The sequence below is a fragment of the Aquarana catesbeiana genome, linkage group LG04 (genome assembly GCF_042186555.1).
Source record: "Aquarana catesbeiana isolate 2022-GZ linkage group LG04, ASM4218655v1, whole genome shotgun sequence".
Taxonomy (NCBI): Eukaryota; Metazoa; Chordata; class Amphibia; order Anura; family Ranidae; genus Aquarana; species Aquarana catesbeiana.
Window position 1 is genome coordinate 441,052,410 of NC_133327.1, and position 23,751 is coordinate 441,076,160.

Sequence of the window (23,751 nt, forward strand, 5' to 3'; positions counted from 1 at the left end):
ACTGTAGCTGCTAACTTTAAATAAGTAGACTTACCTGTCCTGGGTGCCCGCGATGTCGGCCGCCCCGTCCCTCGGGTCCCGGCACCGCCATCCTAAGTAAGGGAAACAGGCAGTGGAGCCTGGCAGCTTCACTACCAGTTTCTTACGGCGCGCAGTCTGTGAATGGCCCCGTGGTTTTCTGGGAACACACACAGTTCCCAGAAGGCAACGGGGGCCGCTCACCGAGGAGCAGGACAAGCCGCAGAATAGGAAGCGGCAGATTAGGAAGACTGCCTAGCAACAAGGGTTCAGGTAAGTTTAAAAAAATAATTTTTTTCAAATGTTTTTTTTTTTTTTTTTTTTTACAATTTTAATGCAATTTTTTTTATTGTAGGGTGGCCCTCCACGTTAAATAAAAAAAGAAAAAAAAAAAAAGTTAGAAAATTTGGGTATAGTGTTGCGTGGCTAAGTAATTGTCATTTAAAGTGTGACGGCACAAAAAAAACCTGACAAAACAGCCTGGACCGGAATGGGGTGAAAAAGTCTGGTCTTGAAGTGGTAAACAGACTTTAGTTCCACTTTAAAAACATTATCACCAAAACTGTTGGTAACAATCCTCCACAAAACACTCAGTACTTCCTCTGTATCATGAAAACCTTTGCAAACAACAACAAAAATTAAATAAAATAGAACAGTTGTACACAAAAATGGCCTGCTTATGACCTAAAATGCCAGTATAATTATTCAAGTAAATCACACAATTATAGATATATTGAATATATGAAAGCAGCCTGACAAGTAAAAGCAGTGCACACAAATAATGATGTCATTGTATTACAGCACACTTGTAACTCCTTTATGCGCCTTTCCCATAAAACATGCACAAACAGGATCAGGAAGGTATCCATACAGGATGCTTAGACTGATGCTGACCCACCTATGTAAAAGTAAACACAGCAGAAAAAATAAAAGTGTTGACAATTACATCACACTTATCAGATACAGTATGTCTGTATTCATAAAGCCAAAGCAATCTTATAAGGATTCTTCTGCTGAAAGGATCACTTCACCTTCATATCAGCCTCCTTCAGACTACAGAGCATTTTTTTTTTTTTTTTAAGTATTACTAAAACCCATTAGCAAAACCTTATTTTCTAACTTGGGACAGAGTGGCTAGGGATCAGAACATCTGCCAGGTTTTTATTCTGGTCTGTGTCCCAGTTAAGGGTATTCGCCCTCTGTGTCATGTTTCTCATTACCACTGAAAGTGAAAGAAAATCCCACATTTTGGGTTGTCCCCAGAACAGTAACAGAGGGGAAATATCCCAATGGGGACACTAGTTTCCTCTCTTTGGCTATGGGATTGGAAGTGAAGAGAAATGTCCCCAATGGGACACCGATGGCAAAAAAATCTGACCAGGTTATAACCCTCCTTAAATCTATCCAAAATGAAAAAAAAAAAAAAAAAAGTTTAGTTCTACTCCAGTAATGCTAGTAATTATGATATGCCGGATGTAATACACACCAGTGCATTAATGTCGCCTCATGTCAAGAAGCTTAGGGGATATGGCACCCTGCCTCTTCCATTAAATTTGACACATTTAGGCTCTATGCACACTGATGCTCATAAACAGCCATTCTGAACGGCGGGTTGCTGGCAGGAAAACGCTGCTTTAAAAACGTGATTTTATCAGTGTTTTGCTTTGCCGTTAATGCTTGTTTAGCGGCGCTAGCTTTCAGCCGTGCTTCTCTGCCTCTATTCAAAATCAATGGTTCCCTATGGGAGCCCATTGGTTTGAATAGAAGTCGCACCACAAGTCGGATCATCATTTTGGGGGGGAACCCCCCCCCCAAATGAAAATAAATAAATAAATTGGCGTGGGGTTCCCCCGTTGGACACTACCAGGCCCTTCAGCCTGGTATGGATTTTAAGGGAAACTCCCCTTCATCGAAAAAACAGCGTGGGGGTCCCCCCAAAATCCATACCAAACCCTTATCCGAGCACACAGCCCGGCCAGTTAGGAAGGGGGGTGGGGACGAGCGAGTGCCCCCCCCTTCCTGAACCGTACCAGGCCGCATGCCCTCAACATGGGGGGGGTACTGCACCCCCTACCCGAACGCACCTTGCCCCCGTGTTGATGATAAGGGCCTCTTCCTGACAACCCTGGCTTTTGGTTGTCTGGGTCTGCGGGCGGGGGGCTTATCGGAATCTGGAAGCCCCCTTTAACAAGGGGGCCCCCAGATCCTGCCCCCCACCTATGTGAATGAGTATGGGGTACTCCTCAACATGGGGACAAGGTGCTTTGGTGTGGGGGGCACAGCACCCCCCCCTGCCCCGAAGGGCATGCGGCCTGGTACGGTTCAGGAGGGGGGCGCTCGCTCGTCCCCACCCCCCTTCCTGACCGACCGGGCTGCATGCTCGGATAAGGGCTTGGTATGGATATTGGGGGCACCCCCACGCTGTTTTTTCGGCGAAGGGGAGTTCCCCTTAAAATCCATACCAGAACGAAGGGCCTGGTAGTGTCCGAGGGGGGGAACCCCACTCCAATTTTTTTTTTTTCATTTTGGTGAGGGTTCCCCTTCATCCTCAGCACACAAGTCGCACCGCAAGTCGTTTCATGATGGTGCGACTTCTATTCAAATCAATGGGCTCCCATAGGAAACCATTGATTTTGAATAGAGAATACAGAACTGAATAGAGAGAAACGCCAAACGAGGCTTAACACTGTTTTTACAGCATTAACCCTCGTTTAACACCTTTTACCGGTGTCTGGCGTTTCCAGTACTGCTCTTGAACGCGATTTTATGGAGTTCAGAAAACAGCCCATAAACTCCACTGCTGATAAATGTCCAAAAACGTCCATGTGTGCATGGACACATAGGATAACAGAGTGGAGTTTATGGGCCTTAAAAAAAAAAAAAAAAAACGCCCAAACTCCAAAAAAGTGCCTTTTATGAGCTCCAGTGTGCATGGAGCCTTAAAATGCGTTTTTGAAGCGTTCACTTCTGCTTATGAAAATACCTGAAAACCAGCATTGGCGCTTGGACAGTTTATTAATGCTCCATAAAGCACCCTGAATGCAGGTTAGGACTATAGCCAAGTTAAAGCGTTTGTTACCCCCCCCCCCCCCAAAAAAAAAAAAAGATCCCGTTCCTTTAAAGCATGTTATATAGCACAGTGCTTGTGCTGAGTAATTTGGCCCCCTGTATCACCTTAAATACCTGGCTGATCCTGCCTGGTTCTGCCCTCCCCCCTGTAAACTGACCACGGGTTATCAAGGCTGCTGAGCCCTGACACCGTGGTCAGTTTACTGCCCCCATCATCCGCAGCTCTCCTGTCTGCCTCTCCCCCCTCCCTCCCTGCCTGTCAGCTCGTGACAGTGCCCTGCCCCCTCCCCTCCTGCTGCTGAAATTACATTTATTGTTTCATATAATCCTGTGCGTTTCGTTATGCTATGTGCCGCAGTCTGTATTTTAATTAAAAAGAAAAAAGCCATCTATGCGGGATTTCAAAATGCCGTTTATATGACCCCTCTCCTCTTCTCATCCCGACTGACGTAAGTGGGGGATTCTCGGCCCCTCCCACTCTAGCTGTCAGTATGAGAGGGGAGAGGCGGCTAGTCACGTGAGTGCCAAGCAGTGCTCTGAATTCAGGTATAGACTGCTTTTTTTTTTTATAAAACAGAGACAGGGGCACATAGCATAATGAAACACACAGGATTATATAAAGATATCACAGGCTTAACAACCACTTTTACCCTCATTTGTTATTTCTAAGCCTATGTGAAAGAGGCCCAATAGAGAGCTTGCCGATAGGCGTCAATTGTAGCCACATTAATGAACGTGTAAGAAAACAGTTTTTTTGTTTTTTTTTTGCACAAACGGTTTAATTTTCTTGAAGTTCGTTCGACAGATCAATAGTCTTTTTTCAGGAATCCCTGAACGAAATCAGAAGTTCTGTGCATGTATTTTGACTACTGCAGTCTTTTCTTAAAAGTCACGCAATCCTAGCAAGGGTCAGGGAAAGTAAATATGAAAAGTGGCACTTCTGTCCTAGCATCCGTGAACAAAAACAAGTTGGCTTGTGTGCTGTAAGAAGTAGCAATACCCAAAAAAATAAATATTTATTAGGGAAAATATGTACATAATATATGGTTTATGGGATTATTATGAGATGTAAGCCTAGTTTGTGTTTACAAGACTGTCTCCTGCCTCTCAAAGAACAAAAGCTTCTGCTTGGTGCCTTCAATAACATGCTAAAGCCAAAATTATATGCACGGTAATGAATTTTATCCTTTAGACTCATACACTTTTTTGTTCAGCCCAGCAGGTTGAACTCCAAAAATATTGGTCAAGCACCATAGCAAGGTAGATTTGAGTTCTATCCAATTGCTTTCTTGAGAAAGATATGACTGTGCTGCCTGGACAAATCAGAAATTGCTCAATGAAGGTGAATGGAAAAAAAACTGGTATAAGAATAGCCAAAGAAAGACTTGAGGGTAGATTGCGGAGTACAGAGCCTTGAAAAAGTATTCATACCTCTTGAAATTTTCCACATTTTGTCATGTTACAACCAAAAACTTAAATGTATTTTATTGGGATTTTATGTGAAAGACCAACACAAAGTGGCACATAATTGTGAAGTGGAAGGAAAATTATAAATGGTTTTCAATTTTTTTTTATAAACAAATATGTGCAAAAGCCATGCATTTGTATTCAGCCCCCTTTACTTGGATATGCCCAACTTAAATCTAGTGGAACCAATCGCCTTAAGAAGTCACCTAATTAGTAAATAGAGTCCACCTGTGTGTACTTAATCTCAGTATAAATACAGCTGTTCTGTGAAGCCCTCAGGGAGGTTTATTAGAGAACCTTAGGCCCCTTTCACACATGCTGGGGGACCTGATCGGACGCTTCATTCACCTCCACGGAGCAACAGATGTAAGCTGTGTCCGCTGACATCCCATGGTATCCGATCCGGTAAATCCAGATGGATGGAAACCCCATTTTCTATCCGTCTGGTGGATCGGATGAAAACGAACAGGAGGATCCGTTTTCAACCGACCGATCTCCCATAGAGGACTCGGAGAGGTCCGTCTCTGCACAGTGAGCGTAGACAGACCTGTCATCTGCCTGCTCAGCGAGGGATCAGCTGAGTCCGTACGTGCCCTGTGTGAAAGGGGCTTAAGTGAACAAACAGTATCATGAAGGCAAAAAGGAACACACTAGACAGGTCAGGGATAAAGTTGGAGACATTTAAAGCAGAGTTAGGTTAAAAAAAAAAAAAAACAAAACAAATCCCAAGCTTTGAACATCTCACGGAGCACTTGTTCAATGCATCATCCAAAAATGGAAAGAGTATGGCACAACTGCAAACCTACCAAGACATGGCCGTCCAAGGAGAGCATTAATCAGAGAGAGAAGCAGCCAAGAGGCCTATGGTAACTCTGGAGGAGCTGCAGAGATCCACAGCTCAGGTGGGAAAACCTGTCCACAGGACAAGTATTAGTCGTGCACTCCACAAATCTGGCCTTTATGGAAGAGTGGCAAGAAGAAAGCCAATGCTGAAAGAAAGCTATAGGAAGTCCCGTTTGCGAGAAGCCACGTGGGGGACAGCAAACATGTGGAAGAAGGTGCTCTGGTCAGATGAGAACAAAATTAAATTTTTTGGCCTAAAAGCAAAATGCTACAAAAACAAACACTGCACAAGACCCCGAACACACTATCCACACTGTGAAACACGGTGGTGGCAGCATCATGTTGTGGGGATGCTTTTCTTCAGCGGGGACAGGGAAGCTGGTCAGATTTGATGGGAAAATGGATGGAGCCAAATACAGGGCAATCTTAGAAGAAAACTTGTTAGTCTGCAAAAGACTTGAGACTGGGGTGGAGGTTCACCTTCCAGCAGGACAACGACCCTAAACATACAGCCAAAGCAACAATGGAATGGTTTAGATCAAAGCATATTCATGTGTTAGAATGGCCCAGTCAAAGTCCAGACCTAAATCCAATCGAAAATATGTGGCAAGTCTTGAAAATTGCTGTTCACCGACGTTCTCCATCCAATCTGACAGAGCTTGAGTTATTTTGTAAAGAAGAGTGGGCAAAAATTTCACTCTAGATGTGCAAAGCTGGTGGAGACACGCTCAAAAAGACTTGCAGCTGTAATTGCGGTGAAAGGTGGTTCTATAAAAGTATTGACCCAGGAGGGCTGAATACAAATGCATGCCATACTTTTCAGATGTTTATTTGTAGAAAAAAAAAAAAAAAAAATTTTGCAAACCTTCCACTTCACAATTAGTCAGGTTCATAAATATTGGGACACTGACGTAATTCTAATCTTTTTGGCTCTATACAACACCACAATGGATTTGAAATGAAACGAACAAGATGTGCTTCAACTGCAGACTTTCAGCTTTAATTTGAGGGTATTTACATCCAAATCAGGTGAACGGTGTAGGAATTACAACAGTTTCTATATGTGCCTCCCACTTTTAAGGGACCAAAAGTAATGGGACAGATTAACAATCATCCATTAAACTTTCACTTTTTAAATACTTGGTTGCAAATCCTTTGCAGTCAATTACAGCCTGAAGTCTGGAATGCAGAGACATCACCAGACGCTGGGTTTCTTCCCTGGTGATGCTCTGCCAGGCCTCTACTGCAACTGTCTTAGGTGCAGAGGCTGTATTGTTTGCTAGCATTGAGTGTTGCGATTAATATGGGTCGGTAAGGTTTATACCTCTAAAGTATTATAATTTATGTAATATTTTCTTATCAAAGACTGAGCTATTCATGTTAATTATTTGTACAATATAATCTTTTACACCTACACAGTGTGTGTGTGTGTTTAATTGCTGACCAACCGCTAAGGATTGTTAGAACTGGGCGTGGATTAATAATATTGATACAATTTATTAATGTCAGTATTATTCGTTTAATCACCGGCCGTTTTCCTACAGCAGGGATAAGCAATTAGCTGTGACTGCTTACATGAAAATGTGCACGACTGAACACGTTCTGCTATTCCTGGTGCCAAGCTGGATGGCTGCATATTGCCATTGCGGACTTGTCTTGAGCAGTACCAGTAACCTGTGTTCAGTATTTTCTAATTGTGTTCCTAATCTCAACCCAGCTTGTTCAGGCCTGCTCTTGCCATGTCCTTGCACCAACCACAGCATGCTTCTGCCTGCAAATCTTGCTCTAGATCTGCTCAGCTAATACTGACCCCATCTTGGAATCAGACCTCACACTTGCTACAGATTTTGTACCGGATCTGCCCACCAACTGATGACCTAGCCCAATGTTTCAACTCCAGTCCTCAAGTACCCCCAACAGGTCATGTTTTCAGGCTTTCCATTATTTTGCACAGGTGATTTGATCACTTTCACTGCCTTAGTAATTACCACAGCCATTTCATCTGAGGGCAAACCTGAAAACATGACCTGGTGGGGGGGTGCTTGAGGACCGGAGTGAAGAAACATTGACCTAGCCTACCTGACCTTGATCCAGACTTGAGCTCCTGGCATGTCTTCTGTCTACCTGCAGCTTCATCTCTACACACCTGTTTGCTCACCAGTCTGCCAATTCTGTATTCAGCCATTGCATCAGCAACTCCAGTGACCGGTTCCCTGGTAGTCATCCTGCAGTTAGAGTTCACACATTATGAACCCGTGGCTCCCATTTACCTGTATCAGCATCCAGCAGGCCACCACGGCCCTCATGCAAATTCTAGCCCTTGAGCCAACTAGCCACCTGATCAAGGGCCCTGGGATGGAGGTGTTAAAAGTGTTACTAAAACCACAACAGTAAAATCAGTCTGTATATGCAGTAACACATGCTTTTTATACTCACTGTGGAACCTAAGGGGTTAATCCTCCACATTGTGTGAAAAGGCGGTTTGATCCTGGCTTCTCTGACCCCTAATCATGTCCTGATAACACAGTTTATGGAGTCCGGCTGCATGTGCTCAGTTTGGTGTGTATTGCTAGATAGGTTTTTTTTTTCCTTGGGAGGATGCATGTGGTCAGCACAGGGCCAATCAGGACTGTACAGACAGAGGGTCGGGGGTCTAGCAGTCTCATAGCGGTCAGAAAACTCCTCCTACAAGCTTTAACTAGTGCTTGGCTGGATACTAATAAAAGTCACAAGACTGCTCTAACTGCTGAGGAAAAAGTATCTCACAGTTCATATTTACTAAAATAATTGCATTTCCCTGTACTGTGGGAGACCAGATATTGTGAGTGCAGGGTGCTGGGTTTAGTAACACTTTAAGCCTAGGTTCACACTAATGCTGAACTCGCACACTCTCAAACCAGCAATGCGGTTCGACTTCAGTGACGATTTGCCAGACATCTGAGCAGGTTTCTGCACAGATGTCTATTCAAATCGCTCGCCAAGTCACCAAAAGTAGTACAGGAACTACTTTTGGGAATCAGTGACTTTAGGTGCCGGAGTTCTGATACCTGAACTTGGAACAATGCAATTTTAGCTGGAATTTTGTTAAAAGGAGAAGATCAGCCTGAGCTGGTTTGGCTGGGCTTCTCCTATGGATCACAGAAGTGCAATTTCGTTTTGAACTCCTGTGACCCATTTACAGCAGAGAGCGGTCTGAAGTCCGCTCTCTGCTAATGTCACTGGAAGCAATCCAGGTACTGCGTCATCACGACGATAATGTCTGGACCTGCCAGGTGCCTGGACTGATACCCGTCTCAGCCTCTCAGCGTTCCGCTGAAAGAGTGAGACGGCCGCTCCCCGCCCCTCCACAGCTCAACACTCCAGTGAGCAGGGGGGGGGGGGGGGGGGGGGGGCAGAGCAGAGAGCTGCTGATTGGCTCGGTTCTCACAGCTCCCTGAGCAGAGAGCTCATCGGTGGTGTTCGATTGTGTTTGGTTCTCAGTGCAGGGGCGGTGGGGAACCGATGCTGCATCCACCTAGGGAAGTATGAATTTGGAAAAAAACGAAAACATACTTCCCGTTTAACCCTTATTGAATGAACTTGCTTGAGTAGGAGTCCCAGACTCCTTGAAAGAACTGATCTGTGCAAAATGACAGGAGGCTGAGAGAACGTAGAGCTGAGAGGTCTACCATTTAGTCACATCCTATGGATGCTACCAAAAGCTCCAGATCCTCTGGGGGGGGCCTTTTCATGCAACCACAGCCACAACACTTATATAGGCACCTGAACCTATGCAAATAGGCTTGTTCTGTCCCGCATTAACCCCTGAAGAACACCAACGCTGTCAACAAAATAACCTCTGCTTATACTGTGAGGATGGTGGCCATTATTTATGGACCTGTCGTGCCAGGATCTGCAAGTGTCCATCTCACCTGTTAGCCAGTCACCTGTGCCAACTTGGCCTTTGTGCCACAATATCAGATACCACCAAAATCACAAAGCTGTTTTGTTCAGTTTCTCATTGCTGTGCGATATTCTGCAGTGGTTCATCCAGCAAGGTCATGAGAGCAGGCAAGTGTGCTCATGCTGCCAGGAACAGGATCGCTAATGTGACATGGCCCTAAGGTCTGTACACATGATAAAACATTGTAGAAAATGCTACATACCCAAGCACCTGGGTACCAGATGTTGCTACGTTTTGAGAAGATACCATAATGACCATGATGTGAAAAGTTACAGACCAAGAAGTAATAATTCAAGGTCCAGTCAGCATTTTCCACAACACAGAATTTGCTCATATACAGTACTTCCAGTCCTAAAATAGCATGTTTTTCTAAAGAAATAATAATATAACAACAATAAGATGTGCGTTTAGGCCAACTAATCACATTTTGTTTCTTTTTTAAATCGCACTGAATTAGGGCTTTGGAAAAAAATCGATTTAAATCTTGAATCGAGTTGAGAGGTCAAATCGATTCAAAATTTAAGCAAAATCGATTTTGTTAGTTTTTTTTTTTTTTTTTCACCGCGCCGGTCCTGAGGAGTTGCGGGCAGGTGTTTTTAGGCGGGGCCGCCGCTTCGGCCTAGTCCGCGAGGCCGGATGCCGCGGACTAGTCCGAAGCCTTGCCTAAAAACTCCTGCCTGCTGCTCCCCAGGACCGGCGCTGACACCGTGCTGGTCCTGAGGAGCTGTGGGCAGGAGTTTTTAGGTGAGGCCGCGGTTTCGGCCTAGTCCACGAGGCCAGACGCCATGGACTAGGCCGAAGCCGCGGCCTTGCCTAAAAACTCCTGCCGGCAGCTCCTCAGGACTGGCACGATGTCCAAAAAAAAAAAAAAAAACTCGATTCGAATTGTGAATCAAGGGTTTTTTTTAAAGAAAAGCTGATTTTTTTTTTTTTTTTTAAATCTCCCAGCCCTACATTAAATTCAAGTCTGGGATCTGGCTAATAGTTATGGACAACAGATGCCAGCCTAACAGTCATGGGACATTGAAGCTAAACGTCTGCAAAAATTAAAAATAGCCATAGGTTTAATCTAGCTGCATGAATCACAATGGATAATTGCTTATGGCCACATGCACACTAGACGTTATAACGTTATAAAAAACGCCAGTAGCTTTGCAGTGAGTTTTTCTAAGTTTTTCAGTGTTCTTAGGCAGTAGCGTTTTTAAGCAAGCTTTTTATTTTTTTCAATGGGATCAAAAAAAGTTAAAAACCACTGGTGAGCCGCGTTTGAGCGTTTATCAGCATTTTTTCAGCATCAGAGCATTTTTACAGCTGAAAAACTCCTCTCAGAACCCACTCGTTTTGGGGGTTTTTTACAGCCAAAAATAGTTGATAACAGTCTATGTGTGCATAGACACATAGGATAACATGCTGGAGAGTTTGACTGTAGAAAAAAAACATCTGGAGCCAAAAGCAGCAGCTGTAAAAACGTCCAAAAACATCCAGTGTGCATGAGGCCTAAAACTGGCTGATACTGCTGTTACAAAATTCTGTCCTGCTCCCTAGTCTTACAAGGTGAATCACTTCTTACAAGTTACGTTGGATCTTCTTAGAACTATAAAGTATCTGGCAGTTACGTATTAGCATCATTTCATACCTTAAAATAACAAACATGTTATACTTACCTACTCTGAGCAATAGCAATGCATAGAGCAGCCCCAAACCACCTCTTCTTGGGTTCCATGCCAGCTCTCTAGGTTCCTCCTTTTCTTGGTGCGCCACCACAGAAAGCTGTGTTCTATAGGGACGCACCTACAGGCTCACTCCCAAACTGAGTTGTGTGCATCCATAGGCACGCATAGAGCACAGCTTGGCCCGCTGGATTTAAAAGAGAAGTATTTTTTTTTTGTTTTTTAGATTCATACTTACCTAGGTGGATGCAGCATCAGACCAATGCTGCAGCTGTCCCCCGGTGCGTCTGCACTGAGAACCGAGCCACCGAACACCACCGATGGTTCGGTGCTCACTCCTCAGAGAGGAGAGCTGCTGACAATCAGTCAGCAGCTCACCTGCTCTGTTCCTCCACACTCACTGGAGCGCTGAGCTGTGGAGGGGCGAGGAGAGGCCGTCTCAGCGAAAGTAAGGGAGATAAATTGCTGTTATGTTTAAAGTTTGCTTTAACTAACAAGTAAAAAGACTTTGCAACATAATTACTGTTCACCGTCTGCAATTGTTTTCAACAAAAGTTTGTTCTTGTTTTATTTAGGGCTCATTGACACTATGGGGAAAATTTACGAAAACTGGTGAACACAGAATCAGGTGCAGCTGTGCATAATAACCAATCAGCTTCAAACTACTTCAAATCAAATTGCATGTCAAATAGGAGCCTATTGCCAGCAATAGGAGCGTACCAAATAGGTGCGATGCCGGCTTTGCATCGCTGGACCAATTTCCAAAAGTAGTTCCTGCACTACTTTTGGCAACTTCGTGGGCGATTTCAATAGGCATCTGTGCATGAACCCGCACAGATGTCTTTCAAGTTGACCCCCCCAAAGTCGGACTGAAATGCGGCTTTGAAATCGTGTAAGTTCAAATGAACTTGCACAATTTCAAAGCCATGCTCAGTGTGAAGGAGGGCTAAAACCTAGAAGCCTATTGGTTACTAGGCACAGTTGCACCAGATTTAATAAATCTCCCCTACTGGTCTTGTGGTATCGCAAGTCTGTTGGTGAGCTGTGGTGCCATTCATTGTGGATGGAACTCAAACGCACCTTCAAAATGTAGGTGGGCTGCAGAACATCACAACATGACACACAATGTCCTGTGCAATGGGAAAATGCAGTCTGCCTCAGATTCTTGCGTGTTAGGAATATCTCAGCCCTTTCATTTTGAAAATACTGCAGCATGCATCAACACACAACAATGTAAACTTCACAAACCCCCCCCCATCTTATACACGCCCTCCTGTTAGTGTCCTGTAAGTACATTTATATTAAAAGTGAACTTAGCCTTTAAAATTTAATCTTTAAGAAAAGCTTTCTAGTGGATAAGACTCATTAGAAATACGCACTTTAAATACATTCTTTCTGTAACTGTATGTGAACTTTGTTATCACTGACTGACAGCTCCCCAGAACAATGCTAGCCAATTACAAGCTGGTACCTAGCAATGTTCTCCCTTGGAGAGTTTTAACTAGGTGTTCCCCTTAGCAGTTTACTGAATCTCTGCACCAGCAAGACATATGATTGTTACCTGGGGTGATGCAGGTTCCTGCAGCAGTGGCACTTACAACACATAGGGGGTTATTTATGAAAGGCAAATCCACTTTGCACTACAAGTGCAAACTACAAGTCCAAAGTGCACTTGAAATTGCACATGGAAGTGCAGTCGCTGTAGATCCAAGGGGGAAATGCAAGGAAGATAAAAACAGCATTTTCGCTTGCACATGACTGGATGTTAAAATCAGCAGAGCTTCCCCTCATTTCAGTTCTACTCCTCAGATTTACCCTGACTGCACTTCCAAGTGCACTTTGTACTTGTAGTTTGCACTTGTAGTGCAAAGTGGATTTACCTTTTGTAAATAACCCCTATAGGGTCAGTCCCACTAAAACCATCTCCCTAGAGTGGAGCTTTCAAAAGGCAAGAGGGAATTGAAAGAGCAACGGTGCAGACAGAAGTATCTGTAGGCATGGACTCTGCCAGCTGGACTTCTAAATCAAGGGCCAGTTTACGGTCCTTCAGGCTTTAGGCTCGATTCACACAGGGGCAACACGACTTCAACGCGACTTTGCAACGCGACTTCAACACGACTTGTGGATCCGACTTTCAATGAACGGGGATCCGACTTGGATCCCCGCCACTGTGTTTGGTATGAATCTTTAGGGGGAACTCCGCGCCAAATTTTAAATAAAAATCCGGCATGGGTTCCCCCCCCAGGGGCATACCAGGCCCTTGGGTCCGGTATGGATCTTGAGGGGAACCCCCCTACGCCGAAAGGACGGCGTGGGGGGTCCCCCCCAATCCATACCAGACCCTTATCCGAGCACGCAGCCCGGCCGGACAGGAATGGGGGTGGGGACGAGCGAGCGCCCCCCTCCCTCCTGAACCGTACCAGGCCGCATGCCCTCAACATGGGGGGGTTGGTGCCTTGGGGGAGGGGGGCGCGCTGCGGCCCCCCCACCCCAAAGCACCTTGTCCCCATGTTGATGAGGACAAGGGCCTCTTCCCGACAACCCTGGCCGTTGGTTGTCGGGGTCTGCGGGTGGGGGCTTATCGGAATCCGGGAGCCCCCTTTAATAAGGGGGCACCCAGATCCCGGCCCCCCACCCTATGAGAATGAGTATGGGGTACATCGTACCCCTACCCATTCACCTAGGGAAAAGTGTCAATTTAAAAAAAAAACACTACATAGATTTTTAAAGTATTTTATTAGACAGCTCCGGGGTCTTCTTCCGACTTCGGGGGTCTCTCCGGTTCTTCTCCGCGCTCTCCGGGTCTTCTGCCGGGCTCCTCCGCTCTCTTCTGCCGCTCTTTTGCTAAAGCGGAGGAGCCCGGTCTTCCGTCTTCTGCCCTCTTTTCTTCTGATGTTGACACGACGCTCTCTCCGGCTAGAATGCTCTCTGTGCGCTCTGCTCTGACTTATATAGGCGGTGACCCCGCCCCCTTATGCCGTCACAGTCCCTGGGCATGCTGGGACTATGACTGCATAAGGGGGCGTGGTCATTGGGCGATGACCACGCCCCTAAAACGTCACAGTCCCAGCATGCCCAGGGACTGTGACGGCATAAGGGGGCGTGGTCACCACCTATATAAGTCAGAGCGGAGCGCTCAGAGTGCATTCCAGCCCCAGAGAGCGTCGTGTCAACATCAGGAGAAAAGAGGGCAGAAGACGGAAGACCGGGCTCCTCCGCTTTAGCAAAAGAGCGGCAGAAGAGAGCGGAGGAGCCCGGCAGAAGACCCGGAGAGCGCGGAGAAGAACCAGAGAGACCCCCGAAGAGAAGAAGGCAGCAGACCGGGCTCCTCCGCTATAGCAAAAGAGCAGAAAATAGCGGAGCAGCCCGGCAGAAGACCCGGAGAGCGCGGAGAAGACCCCAGAAGACGGAAGAAGACCCCCGGAGCTGTCTAATAAAATACTTTAAAAATCTATGTAGTGTTTTTTTTTTAAATTGACACTTTTTCCCTAGGTGAATGGGTAGGGGTACGATGTACCCCATACTCATTCACATAGGGTGGGGGGCCGGGATCTGGGGGCCCCCTTATTAAAGGGGGCTCCCGGATTCCGATAAGCCCTCCGCCCGCAGACCCCGACAACCAACGGCCAGGGTTGTCGGGAAGAGGCCCTTGTCCTCATCAACATGGGGACAAGGTGCTTTGGGGTGGGGGGGCCGCAGCGCGCCCCCCTCCCCCAAGGCACCAACCCCCCCATGTTGAGGGCATGCGGCCTGGTACGGTTCAGGAGGGGGGGGGGGGCGCTCGCTCGTCCCCACCCCCATTCCTGTCCGGCCGGGCTGCGTGCTCGGATAAGGGTCTGGTATGGATTGGGGAGGACCCCCCACGCAGTTTTTTCGGCGTAGGGGGTTTCCCTCAAGGTCCATACCAGACCCAAGGGCCTGGTATGCCCCTGGAGGGGGAACCCATGCCGGATTTTTATTTAAAATTTGGCGCGGAGTTCCCCCTCAAGATCATCTGAGCACAAGTCGCATGCCGAAGTCGGATCATGCGAGACGGCGATCCGACTTCAATGATAGTCAATAGGCTGAAGTCGGATCAAAGTCGGATCAAAGTAGTACAGGGAGTACGCTCTGAAGTCGGAGCGACCTCAGTAGTGTCTATTAAGACGCTCCCATTCACTTAAATGTGAATCTCTTTCTGGGGCGACTTGGGGCGACTTGAGGGCATACAAGTCGGATCCCAAGTCGCCCCAGTGTGAACCGAGCCTTAGGGTGGCCGAACTGTGGCCAGTGGGAGTAGAAAATGCCCCAGCATCTGTTTATAATGGGAAGCTCAATTTTTGGTATCACAGGTAAAAATAATGCCATTGATGGCGTCACATCATTGGTGTCAGTTGACTGACTAGTGCAAACAAGGGCCAGATAAAGGCAAGTAAAAGCTACATCTAGGCCCCTGGGCCACAGTTTGGAGACCAATGTACTAAACAGATTCTGAATTCTTGCTAAGCATGCAGTATTTCCCCTCAAATTTAAACAACGCTTTTGGGCCAGGTGAGATTTAACACCCTGCTCCACGCATCTGAGGATATGACTATAGCCATTTTTATAGCAGAGGGATGGAAGCTGCATTTTACAACAGAATATAATGTTTACATATCTAACACAATGCAAATACATCCATTGATCTGATCATTTCAGACAGAACATGGTGCACAATATATCAAAGTTCAATTAAATTTAAAAAAATAAGACAAGAAGGGGAGAAATACCAGGAGTGGAATGACTTTTTTTTTTTTTTTGCTAGTGGTAATATTCTTATCAAAATATTCTGCTCATTGCCTGAAACGGCAAAATGGTGAAAACCCTATTGCATAAATCAATAATTTAGTCCCTCAAATATCTCCTTTTCCTGCTATCAATAGACACCCTTATTAAAAAAAAAAAAAAAAAAAAAAAAAAGAAAAAGAAGGAGCACATATTACCAGCCTTAAAACTGAACTACAGCCAAAAAAGACCCATAAAGCCAGGATTCCCACAATTTATCCATTCTGTAAGTGTATCTGTGTCTAAGCTATGAACATTATTTTACCAGGGGACTGTATTTACACAGTCTTAAGCAGAAAAGGAGATTTAAAAGCAAGCCATTCCTGACACAATTATTAGATGTGAAGGCAGTATCAGTTTTCCTTCCTCCGGCTTCACCCCACACCATCGGTTCTCACCTGGTGATCTGGCCACTAAGGCTCTGTTTCCACTAGTGCGACTTTTCATGCGACTTGGGACTGAAAAGTCGCATGACAAATTGTTTCCCATGATTTCCAATGAGTACCGTTCATATCTGTGCGACTTCAAGTCGCAGCGACTTCAAAGTAGTCCCTGCACTACTTTGGTCCCACTTTGATGCGACTTGAGATCCATAGATACAGGCATTGCTTCAAATCGCGGTAAAAAGTCGCGGTAAAATCGCGGTAAAAAATCGCGGCAAAATCGCGCAACTTTGGGGACGCACTAGTGGAAACATAGCCTTACACACCTCTTGTATTAGAAAGAAACCACACGGGGCACCTTTGGACATCAGTGCCCGCTAGCACCTATTGAACTTGTGCATTAGGGTGCTATACTAAACCAATAGCTATGCAACACATAGGTCTGCTGCATTGATAAGGCAGGAGGAAAATGACCAAGCAAATAGACATTTAAAAGGCATTTTATTCTGCAATGAAAAAATGGCTGTGTTTTTAGGAACAAGTACAATAATCCATACATTTTGGATAGCCCTTGTGACGTCCTTGACCGGTGCAAAAAAAAAAAACAAAAAAAAAAAAAAACAAAAACCAACAAACATTCTCCCCTGGTGTCGATCCAGCATCAATCACGATGAACGCTACTGCGACCCCCCCCCCCCCCCCCCCAAAAAAACAAACAAACAAAGGACTTGTCAAAAACCTGTCTCTGTGCTTTTAATTTTTGACACTTTTTGGTGAAGGAGTAGGGGTATGGATTGGAGGGGGGGGCCCTCACGCTGTTTTTTTCTCAATTATATAAAGTAGTTATTCCCGTGCTAACATGTGTAAGTATGTGAAAAAGGTGGAAAAGCTGCTTGCACCGAATAGGGTCCAAGTCAACCCTATCACATCAGCAAAGACAGTATAAAGTATGGTGCTGCGCTAATCCAACAATAAAATTCCAATTGTGCTATAAGTAGCAGTATGGGTGAGTGTACAAATATTCCTAGAGGGAAAATAGATATGCTAATTGTGTTTCGCTGGATATACAATGGTTAAGTGACATGCTAATATACATAAATAAAGTGCGAGGTGCAACAAGGTGCATAAATACTTCAAAATTGCATACCAATACGTCTTAATACAAATACACTAAAAATAATGGTGCATACTACATTAAAATAGTGAAAAGTGCAAAACAATGCCATGCTGTGCGTATCAAACACACATAGGGAAGCACTGTAATATCAAAGTGTCCAGTGCAGAAAACCAAGCTCAGTGACAAATCTATAAGACTATCTGTATGTGATATATGAAAAAGACAGGTACATAAATAAAGTGCCTAGTGCAGTAAATCCAGTGACAGAGGTTGCAAATCAGTCCATGTTGTGCCAATATAACATCAAGTGAATTCAAACATAGAAAAGTATTTCTCCACAGAGCATTCTTTAAGGTAGATGGAAATCGTGAAGTGTATAGATCAGGAAGAAATGGTGGCTCCTCTTCGTGAAAGAAATCCTACACTGATAAGTAATGGCCCCTTACCTCATAATACGGAGGTCACAGCGTTAGCAGCACAGCTGATACCGTCTCCTTCTCATGTAAATCTTGGACCCAAGTCTTGTTCTCCAAACATCTAAGTCCCTCAATGGGTGCGGGGGCCGTAAATGAAAAGAAGGGGGTGCCACATAGTGTAGTATTTTGTAACCAAAAATCCGGGTTTATTGTAGCATAAGGTACTCACATTAAGCAGAGCAGAAATGACAGAACTCCAACGAGCAGCGGGCTCGTGCGCATCAATCAGTGGAAAGTGCCTGTTCCGTCCCTACGCGTGACGTCACACACCTCGTGACTTCATCAGAGGCTCATGATGTAGTATGCACCATTATTTTTAGTGTATTTGTATTAAGACGTATTGGTATGCAACTTTGCAGTATTTATGCACCTTGTTGCACCTCGCACTTTATGTATATTAGCATGTCACTTAACCATTGTATATCCAGCGAAACACAATTAGCATATCTATTTTCCCTCTAGGGATATTTGTACACTCACCCATACTGCTACTTATAGCACGACTGGAATTTTATTGTTGGATTAGCGCAGCACCATACTTTATACTGTTTTTTCCTCAATTATTTTTCAAAACTGATAACGTGCGAATCAGAAGCGTTCCCATAGAAGGCAATGAGATGGGAATTCACTTATGAACCGCACCACATTGCTTATAAAAATGCACAGGACTCTTTAAATTAGCACTGAAATCGCACTGCCACTGCACAGCAGATATGTGAAATGGCTTCATAGAAAGCCGGTTTGGTTCACGCATGCAAATTAAAAGTGGTTCAAAAACACATCCAGTTTGCATATACAGGGGGTCCCCGGGTTACAAACAAGTTAGGGACTGTAGGTTTGTTCTTAAGTTGAATCTGTTTGTAAGTCGGAACAGGTACATTTTTTAAGTGTAGCTCCAGCCAAAAAAACTATTTTTAAGCTTTTTGGATAGCATAGGAAAGGGTTAACACCCCTATAACATTTGTTTTGCTGTCTGTGCCCCTGTTAAGAAGATTTGACCTCACTTTCTGTCCCAATGACAATTGGATTTTGAAAATTTTGGGTTGTTGTGGAAACAAGCCTTGGTGATAAAGCATCAGTGGAGGTACCTTTTCCCCATAATAGCTCTTACAGGAGTGAATTTCCCTACCTAGGGGTAGATTTCCTCTCACTTCCTGTTGTCTCCCTCCGTTTGTAAGTAGGAGTCGTTTGTAAGTAGGATGTTTGTAACTAGGGGACCCCCTGTATGTGAATTGAGCCATAGTGCTCTGGAGTGAGACAAGTAGACACTATAGAGGGATATGCTTTGTTTATATTTCATGTCTCATTTGGGGGGAGAATTCCACTCAATTCCTACCATATTCCTGTAACAGCATGGGATGCAAAATCGCAACATCACATTCATCAGCATGGTGTGTTGTGCCCTTCAAAATAAACGGCAACATCGCATTGACACAAGTAACATGCATTGCTGTGCATTAAGTGTTAATGAGTGGTAAACACTAGGAATAAAAAAAATTAAAAAAAAGAGGGGGGGGGGGAGAAGTTTTCCCCCTGCAAGGCAATATTATAAAGGTAATACCACATACTAGCATATTATGAAAGACTTACCTTAAAACAAGGCCTTCCAGCGGCACGCTGTCACCGCTGCAGTTTTCATCTGGTCTTCCTTGCACATTCACGGACTTATTAGCACATGCACCAATAATGTCACCAGCTGCTGCTGGCTAGATTATCTCCTAAATGGTGTACATTTAGAAGATATTCATTTTACCTACAGGTAAGCTTTATTATAAGCTTACCTGTAGGTAAAAATAAAAGCAGAGGGTTTACTACCATTTTATTCACTTTCTCTCCTGTAGACAAAAGGAAGAGGAGATCTCTCCAAAAGAATGAAAATCCTCCCTTAAAAAGAAGAATTCCAGCTTACATCCAACTAACCTTTAAGTGGATGTAAACCCGATTCATGAAATTTGAGCTGGGCACATATCTGCAGTGTTTTCTTATCTCTCCTCAAAGCCCTAAACCATGTCTCTCTCCTGCTCTGTTCTTCTGTTATCAGTTCTCTGACAACTGTGTTAAAACCAGCCTGAATTTTGTGTCAGGGTGGGTGCTATAAATAGATTAGCAGAGAGCTGGTCTATTCACAGCACAGCTCTGCAAGTCTCTGCCTATGGGGGGGGGGGGGGGGGCCTTTCCTCCAATCAGCTGTCTCACAGTGTATGGCAAGAATCCACACCCACAGGTGAATCAGGAAGAGAAAATTCTAACAGGACGTGTACTTTCTAAACCATATATAAAGCTGAAGACAGCAGATATACAAGTAAAAAAAACGTATGTAGGAGGATTTGTCTCATCTGAGGCTGTTCACTTGACTGGGTATATGTGAGGGTTTACATCCACTTTAAGGTGGTCATAAAGGCTCAAGGTTTTTTACCTTCATGCATTCTTTTCATTAAAGTAGAACATGTTCTGTGCTCAGCAGCCCCCCTCCCTAATACTTACCTGAGCCCCATCGTGATCCAGTGATGAGCACGAGATCTGGGTCTCTCCTTCCTCACTGGCACTCACAGCAGCAGATGCCATTGGCTCCCGCTGTCAATCATAGCCAGATCCAATGAGGAGAGAGTGGGGGTGGGACCAAGCTCCATGTGTGAATAGAGACAAAGAGCAAGCCATTTGCTAGCTGGCTGACAGTCAGATCACATGACCGACCTAAAAATAGATAAGTATATTCATCTTTCTTACAAAGGGTAGTTAGCATAAGTGTTGGGGGGGGGTAAAATGTTGCTACATGTATAGCTGGAATTCTATCTTAACTGCTTCCGGATGGCCCCACGTACATTTACTGTGGCAGGGCGGCTCGGGTGCGCAAAATCACATACCTGGAAACGGCTTGGGGGGGGGGTGCGCGCTGTCCTGCAGTGATTGGACATAGCAGGAGCCAATTAGCAGGTCCAGCGGCCACGACCCGCCGATCGCTCACAGGAGAGATGGAGCAGCGGTGAGCCGATGTAAACAAAGCACATAACTGCTCTGTCAGGGAGGAAAAGAGTTTGTGTTTTAACTAAGCTGAATCACAATCTCTCTTTTCCTCCAGTGAATCTACTCCCCCCAGTTAGAAACACCTCCCAGGGAACACATTTAACCCCTTGATCACCCCTGTAGTTAACCCCTTCCCTGCCAGTGTAATTTATACAGGGATCGGTGCATTTTTATTTAGCACTGATCACAGCATTGGTGTCACTGGTCCTCAAAAAGTGTCACTTAGGGTCAGATCTGTCCACCGCAATCCCCATAAAAAGCGCAGATCGACGCGATTACCAGTAAAAACAATAAAAACGTTAAACATCCCTAAATCAATCTCTTTTTTCATAGGCACTATAACTTTTGTGCAAACCAATCAATATATGCTTATTGGGATTTTTTTTTACCAAAAATATGTAGCAGAATACATATATGGCCTAAATTGATGAAGAAATTTGTTTTATTTTGGAGGGGATATTTATTATAGCAAAAGGTAAAAAAAAAAATTTTTTCTCAAAATTGTCAGTCTTTTTGTTTATAGCACAAAAAATAAAATCCACAGAGGTGATCAAATACCACCAAAAGAAATCTCTATTTACTACGGTGTCAACGTACCCCATTATCAGTGGGCCCTACACTATTCATAGAATAAAAGATCCTGCTTCTCAACCATGGGAAAAACACACTCCTCTTTATGGGAGAACTAAGAGGATGCCTCCTATAACACAGGTGGACACCAATCATGGGTAATGGCAGGGGGATGGGGTGTATCGGGTCAGGACCCCTACAATACAGTGTGACCAAATCCCCATATTTTTATTATATTTTCTGAATATGTTCCGGTGTTTTAAATAGCCTTGCAGGATTTAAATGTCATTTTTGTAAGTGTGCGCTGCAATCTTTTGTTCTAATTACTTACCTGAGTGCCAGCTCTCTCCAGCGATGTCCACAAATATCTAAGCCATCCAGGACACTCCTCCTGATTGGCTGAGACACAGCAGCGGCGCCATTGGCTTCTGCGGCTGTCAAAGTCAGTCAGCCACTCAGGGGAGAGAGGGGGTGGGGCTGGGTCGGGGCTCAGTGTCTGAATGGACACACTGAACTGTGACTTGGCTCCAGTGCCCCCATAGGAAGCTGCTGACTGTGGGGGCACTCAATAGGAGGGAGGGGCCAGGAGCGGCCAAGAGGTACGATAGAAGAGGAGGATCCAGGCTGCTGTGTGCAAATCCAACTGTACAGAGGTGGTAAGCACAACATGTTTACAAAAGAAAAAAAAAAAAAAAAAAAAACAAACACACACACACTTTACAATCACTTTAACATAGACAATAAAAACAGGTGATTTGGCTGCATTTGTACAGCTCTTGATTGCCCACCGAAAGCCTAACAAAACAGCTGTAATGGGGTTGCACACATGCCCCAACTTTGCAGCAAATATAATGCAGTTTGTCAAATTTGACAGGTGGCGTTGTCTATCAAACATACCCAATGAAATCAATGAGACCACGCCACAACCCAACCGCTGGTTTCCCATCTGCAGTGCGTTGGTGAAAAAAAAAATAAAAAGCATTTAGAAGGTGCTCTACCACCCCCTGAAAAGTGATCTGTGCTTTTCATGCGAACCCAGCCTTAGTAGACAGCTGTCACCACAACAAGGGTCCTCTCTTTTCTGTTGTGGGGACAAGTAATTGGATCTTCCCTCAATGTTAGTTAAGCTTACAAAATTCATCAGGACAGATAGGACACATGTCTCCTAAAGGTAGGTTCACCTCACCCATTATATATACACACATATGGGTATAGTGAGTGGAGGATCACTGTGAGCCCTCTGTAGGACACCCCACTTCCCATTCGGAATAGTGAGTACAGCTCTACATTCCAGCACATTACCTGCACCTCAGCTCCAGCTCCTTCCTCCTCCAGGCTGCGTCCCGTATGTGACGGTGACCCCGGCTAATGTGACGGAAACCAGAGGCAGCTCCAATTACACAAGACACAGCCCGCAGCTCATCTCCATATCCACCTCCTTCTCCTACATTCAAACCGGCCCGCCTACGTCACTTCCGCAATGGTAACTTCTCCAACTCGTCTCTCTCTCTCTCTGCCGGCCCGCCCACAACGGGCGGGAGTTACTAATACGGAAGGGCTTATAAAAGGGGCGGTGCTAGGATTATGGTTGTGGTGTTTGTGTAGAGCGCAAGGCTGAGTAATGTGCCTGGTCATTTGACTAGTGAGAGCTGACCACCGGTGCCGACATTGTAATAGGTTAGAGCCGGTGTCAGACTCTGTGATAGGATAGACGTCACCTGGGGGCGGGGCCTCTGGGTATGTTAGTCACCATGTAAGACCCCTTTCACACTGGGGCATTTTTCAGGCGCTTTAGCGTTAAAAAAGCACCTGAAAGAAGCCTCATCCGCAATCCCAATGTGAAAACCCCAGTGCTTTCACACTGAGGTGCTGCGCTGGCAGGCAGTCAGATCCTGCAAGCAGCTTCTTTGCAGCGCTTTAGGAGTGGTTAATACAACGCACCTAAAGCGCTCCTTCCCTTTGAAATCAATGGGAAGCGCCTGCAAGCGCCTTTGGCAGCTGCGCTTTGTGGGCGCTTTTAACCCTTTATTCGGTCACTAACGAGGGTTAAAAGCACCCTGCTAGCACTCCAAAACAGCTGGTAAAGCGGCGCTTTACCAGCGTTTTTTGGGCGCTGGTAGTGTGAAAGCGCTCCTGAAGCACTCGGGCTTTCACATTTTTATTGCAGATAAGGCTTCTTTCAGGCGCTTTTTTTTTATGCTAAAGTGCCTGAAAAAAACGCCCCAGTGTGAAAGGGGTCTAAAGGAGTCCTGGACTGTGAAATACACAAATCACCATTGTTGGCTTCTTGCAGAAATTGTGGTAGAGCTGTCATGCTCATCCCATAGCTTCAATGCCTTCTGTCACCGACCCCGATCAGGAAAGTGAA

At 45.1% G+C, this 23,751-nt stretch overlaps 1 protein-coding gene across 2 annotated transcripts in view; it reads right to left on the minus strand.

Moving 5' to 3' along the window:
• The window catches only part of KATNA1 (katanin catalytic subunit A1), a 73,155-nt gene extending 50,236 nt beyond the window's left edge, over positions 1-22,919 (minus strand). Inside the window, exon 1 of one of the 2 annotated variants that reach the window (XM_073627449.1) lies at positions 22,686-22,919. The gene's annotated coding sequence lies outside the window, so the exon portion shown is untranslated. The remainder of the gene's footprint in view (positions 1-22,685) is intronic. The other variant, XM_073627448.1, reaches the window with a different exon arrangement.
• Positions 22,920-23,751: the final 832 nt, after the last annotated feature.